This window comes from Camelina sativa, chromosome 7 (assembly GCF_000633955.1).
Source record: "Camelina sativa cultivar DH55 chromosome 7, Cs, whole genome shotgun sequence".
Lineage (NCBI taxonomy): Eukaryota > Viridiplantae > Streptophyta > Magnoliopsida > Brassicales > Brassicaceae > Camelina > Camelina sativa.
In genome coordinates, this window is record NC_025691.1 from 6,515,637 (window position 1) to 6,520,795 (window position 5,159).

At 36.2% G+C, this 5,159-nt stretch overlaps 1 pseudogene; it reads left to right on the top strand.

Moving 5' to 3' along the window:
* On the top strand, positions 2,113–4,514 carry LOC104704376 (annotated as a pseudogene).

Below are 5,159 nucleotides of genomic sequence, written 5' to 3' on the forward strand. Positions count from 1 at the left end.
TGTTATATATGTGGTTCTGGTGACAGTTCTATGTATCGTTAGCTTTGAAATGTCATGGAGCATTGAGTAGGTTTGGTAAATTTTGGTGGCTAGACTCGCTCATTCATACAAGTATTCTAAGACACTGAAACTTCACCTAAATTCTGTGTTTAAACTTTGAAAACAAAGAATAGTAATTGATTGATTCTTTATAGTGTGTAATTGATTGAAACAATTCTTTAGGGGCTGCTTTGTTTCTAGGTTCAATTTCGATTTAGCTTTAAGCAAAATTGACTGGATGTCGACATTTCTATATATAATGTGTAGAGTTGCTCAATAACCTTTGATTTTCTTCTGTCTTCTGAACAGTGAACATATAGAGTCGCTGTTTATACTTGATCGTGCTGGGACACTATATTTAATGGATCAATCAGGGAAACCAACATGTTCAGCATCATTAATGTTGTGGTTGTCAGGTTTTCATCATTAATGTAAAATTAAAATTTTAGATTAAATATAATTACTATTATAATTATTATTTTGATATATATATATATATATATATATATATATACATATTTTCTGAATATATGTTTGGTGTTCCAGATTTGAAAGAAAAATATCATTCTGACCATAATGCACCAGCTCTTTCAACTCATAATGCATCAAAGCACCTTGGAGAGGTTCAAAAGGCTTCTAATTTTTCGTTGGCCAAATTCATTTATGATAAAGTTGGTATAAAAATTAATAGATCTTTTAGAATGAATAAAAATATTGCAAATGAGAAAGTCATCAGTATTTGAGGTTTTTTCTCAACCATGAAAAGCAATGGATGTAAAATGCCATTTTATATCCCAATCTGAGGTCCAAGATTTTGAACAAAATTCTCACAATGCATCATACAAATATGCAAGAGTCATATGTTTCCATGGTAATGATTTTGAGAGTATTTCACTTAGCTCTGATTTGAGTCTTAGGATATGTGATCTACAAGATCTAATCATCTTTTTCGTGGACAAAGTAAAGAAAAAAAAGCAAATCAGCTAAGGTTATTTAGAAATACCATTAGATGGAAGTGTATAGTGATAAGTTGTGGACCTTCTGCCACCTGTAGTGCAATAATTCATGAGCTCAAGTTAAATTTCAAATTTTATGTTTAATTTATAATATTTGTGTTGTGATGTTATACTCCCTTGTGGATTTATGCTTCATTATATATATCCAAGACTACTCTAAGCTCTGAAATTTGTGATTTAATCAAGGCTCTGAAGTTGTGATTTATTAGTTTTTATCTCTGACTCTTTTGAAATTTGAATAACTAAGTTTTATTGGTGATTTCTTGTGATGATGAGTCTACTACTGGTGTTGTGGTGATTGAATTTGGAAAATTATGTGAAAAATAATATGGTTAAATTGGTGTCCTGGGCAATTTTTAGAAATTTATCAAACTTATTAGAGTAATAGACCTGGTCTAATAATAAGTAATCACATGACTGGAAAAAAAGCAAAAAAAGAGACGGTACGCTGTTTTTTTTTGTATAATTCATAAATAAAAAACAGCAGGTATATATGTTATGTTATATTTTTAAAACGACTCACAGTTTGGTATTCAATGAAGGTTGTCGTCTTCATCTGAGGCTCTGAGGGGAGCCTTGGCGACGTTGCCGTGTCGGTTGCTCGAAATTATTCAAAACCTGCTGATAACTACAAATATTAAGGCATTTTTACCTTATAGCTAACTTATCTATAATGAGTGGTACACAAAATTATTTGTGGTAAAATACCCTTGATGCAGTTTGTGGTAACAAGTGGTAACTAATTAATTTGTGCTTGATAGATAAATCATAAATTAGCTTTAAGGTAAAAAAAAAAGCCTTCATTAAGATTTGTAAACATAAAAGGACCACTTTATGGTAAATTTTTATTTTTTGTTATATAATTACCACTTGTTACCAATAATTTCCTTGTAAACAAAATTTTTTTTAAAAAATAAATTCTCAAATGAAAGTATCAAACTACATTAAATTTTCATATTTTTGTTTTGTTTTTGGTATGGTTTTTATAGGTTAAAAACCAAAAACCTAAAAAGCCGAATTAATTCTTAAAAAAAATCCGAGTTGAAGTCAAAAAAGTATGGATCAATTACCATGCAACTCCCACGTTTACGACGACGACGAGGACCATGGTTGGACGAAACTCGTGTCCCGGAAGAACAAAGTTTCCCGCAGGAATGAACGACGGATACTGACGGCGAATAAGATGGTTTCTGCTGATGTAAAGGATGAAACGAACAGTGCCGGTGAGGCGGCGGCCAGGAATAATGAGAATCTCCCTAAAACTAAAAAGCCGAAACCGAACAAAGAGAAGAAACCGATAGTGTCTTTGTCCGAAGCTATGGCAAAGATCGACCATTTAAGTCTTGCGGCTTTCCTCGCCGTATCATTGGTAAGTACATCATGAGCTGATGTAAAATTCAGCTCGATCCTTTTGTTTTAGTTACTTAAAAATCCATAACCCCACAAATCAAAATTCATTTTTTTTTTTGCTTAAATAGGAATCGTATTCGAAATTGCCAGAGATTCAGCTATTAAGATTTATGGATTACATCGGGAATCAACTTACCGAGGTGCAATTTCCATGGCTGAAGATGTTTCCTTTGGAGGGTACTTGGCCCAAGCTTATCGATGTCATGAATGTGAGCTGTTTCTTCTTTTTTGGTTCAGAGATTTTGAAGTCTATGTTAGATTGTTGAAGCTGATTGATTATAAACTCTTTTTTTTTCATATATAAACAGGTTCCATTGTGTGATATTCCTGAACCTATCTCTAACACATCAGTCAGTTGGATCCTTCAAGTTCCAGTTATGACACTCTCTGGCTTTGTGGAGTGGGCGTTTTGTACTACTATCACTCATTTGGAAGCACAACAAAAAGGTGCCAAATCTGGCAAGATTGGTGAACAACCTACTTCTCCCAAACCTCATGTAAACTTTTGCAATACCTTTCTCTTAATAATTGTCGCTTTCACTTATATGTATTATGATGTGGTTGAATTACCTTTGTTTGACTAACTCCATTATTGTTCTCTTTGTTTTTCTTTTCCGATTAGATGCCAATATTTGTTACATTAGCAATGGTATTGCGTAAGAGACCTAATGCTTTGACTTTAGCATTGGAGCCTATTAGGGAGAGCCATTTTTTTCAAGGACAGGAAAGGCTTCCGCTTTCAGTTTGGATGATGGCTGTGGTTCGTGTTTTCCCTTATCTGAACTTAGGACCAAGAGTGTCGAAACTTGTGTGTATCTGTGTTCTGTTGTATTATGAAATTCATTTGAACTGTGGACAGGCCTCCCAGCATAATTTAGGTGCAGGGTTGTATTCATGGGCGCACAACTTGTTACCAGTAGTGGGTAATACGAGCTGCAACCCTCAGTCAACGGATCTTATCCTGCAGTTGGTTGAGGAGTGAGTCGGAAGTTTTCTTTTGATTGATCTCCTTTGCTATATAATATAAACAATCATCTCATCTTTGTTTAATGCAATTTTCTTTATCAGAATTGTTGCGGATCCAATGGCTTGGACGATGCGTAGGAACCAAGCTGCTATTGTGCATCAGCGAATGATTCCGCCTCCTTCATTTGAGATCTTACTGCGGCTTACATTCCCTGCTTCATCTGCAAGAGTAAAAGTAAGTTAGTAATATTTGGAATTCATAAAAACAAAACCTTGATGCTTTTGTCGATTCTGATCACAAGCGTGGTCTCTGTACGCACACAGGCTACAGGGAGGTTTGAGGCAGTTTATCCCTCTCTGAAGGAAGTGGCTCTCACCGGTGACCCAGGAAGCACGGCAATGAAAGAAGTCATTCTACAGATTTTCTCTTTGTCTTTGAAACTTGCTGGAGAAGGTATATATATATTAGTAACAAAAACCTCGAATCCTAGACGTTTCTGCTTCGCATTCTAATGTGTTACTGTTGTCACAGGAAACCCTGCTTTAGCCAAGGAAGCTACTGCAATAGCTATCTGGTCTGTAACTGAAAACGTTGATTGCTGGAAGGACTGGGACAGTCTCTATACGAAGAATATAGAAGCTAGTGTTGCTCTTCTTAAGAATCTTGTGGACGAATGGAAGTATCTTTCCCTCAAACTATTGTCATCGCCGAAAAATACTCTCACTCTCAGTCAAACTATTAAGAGCTGCAGGCTGAAAGTAATACCCTTCCCTCTTGTAGTTTCATCTCTGACTTAAGCTGTTGTGATATTTTTTAGAACGAAAAAGCCATCACTAAAGGAAAAGCCAATGCTACTCTTTACAAAGAGGCTGACAAGTCCTGCAAATTGATCTCGCGGAGACTCCCCGATGGAAGGACAAACATTACTGCCTCAAAGCTACTGCTGTGGTTCTAGCTGTTGCAGGAGCAGGAGCCACTGCTGCAGTTGTTCTATCTTTCAACCCGGAGCTTAAGAACTTCTGGTGAACTCATTGGATCTGCAGCTATACGTCAATGCAATCACCAAAGCATTAAACAACTAAGAGAGAAACATGGACTGGGCTTTGAGATTGTCTAATATAAGTTTAAGTTGTCTTAACATTGTCTTAAAACAATTTTATTAAGAGTACGTATTGGTTGTTTAATTAAAAACGTTTTATTAAGAGTACTATTCCAGTCTCCAGATAATTTCGCCTCATACTTGTTAATCTTGGGTTTTACTTTTAGATGAATTCTTTGTAACTCTTTCTTATGATTATCTTTGAGAGATTAGGAGAACTTGTAGCTCGCAAATATCTTTGATTTTAGTGAATTATACAGTAGCAAAAAGCTCTCCCGTTGAAGGTGAACCACAGCAGTAAATCTTGAAGAATTACATAAGAAGAGATCTAAAAAGGACACGTAAGCAAGGGTGCGATTTTGAAGGCGATTAGGGTTTTGTCGTGCGCCGCACGTTCCGCAGCGTCTCGGCGGTTGGCCGTCGGGGTTTCTCATGATGGTGGAGGGTACTGTCGGGGTTTCGAATACTGTTTCCAGTCCGCAGAAGGAGGCTACGACTCCTAAATCTTATGCTAATGTCGTAGGAAGTAAGCCAAGCCTCACGAAGTTTGATTTTGAAGTTTCGATGGTAGATGGAAAGACCACGGTCGCTGTTCCAGATGCTATTCTCAAGGATTCGGTGCCTTTGT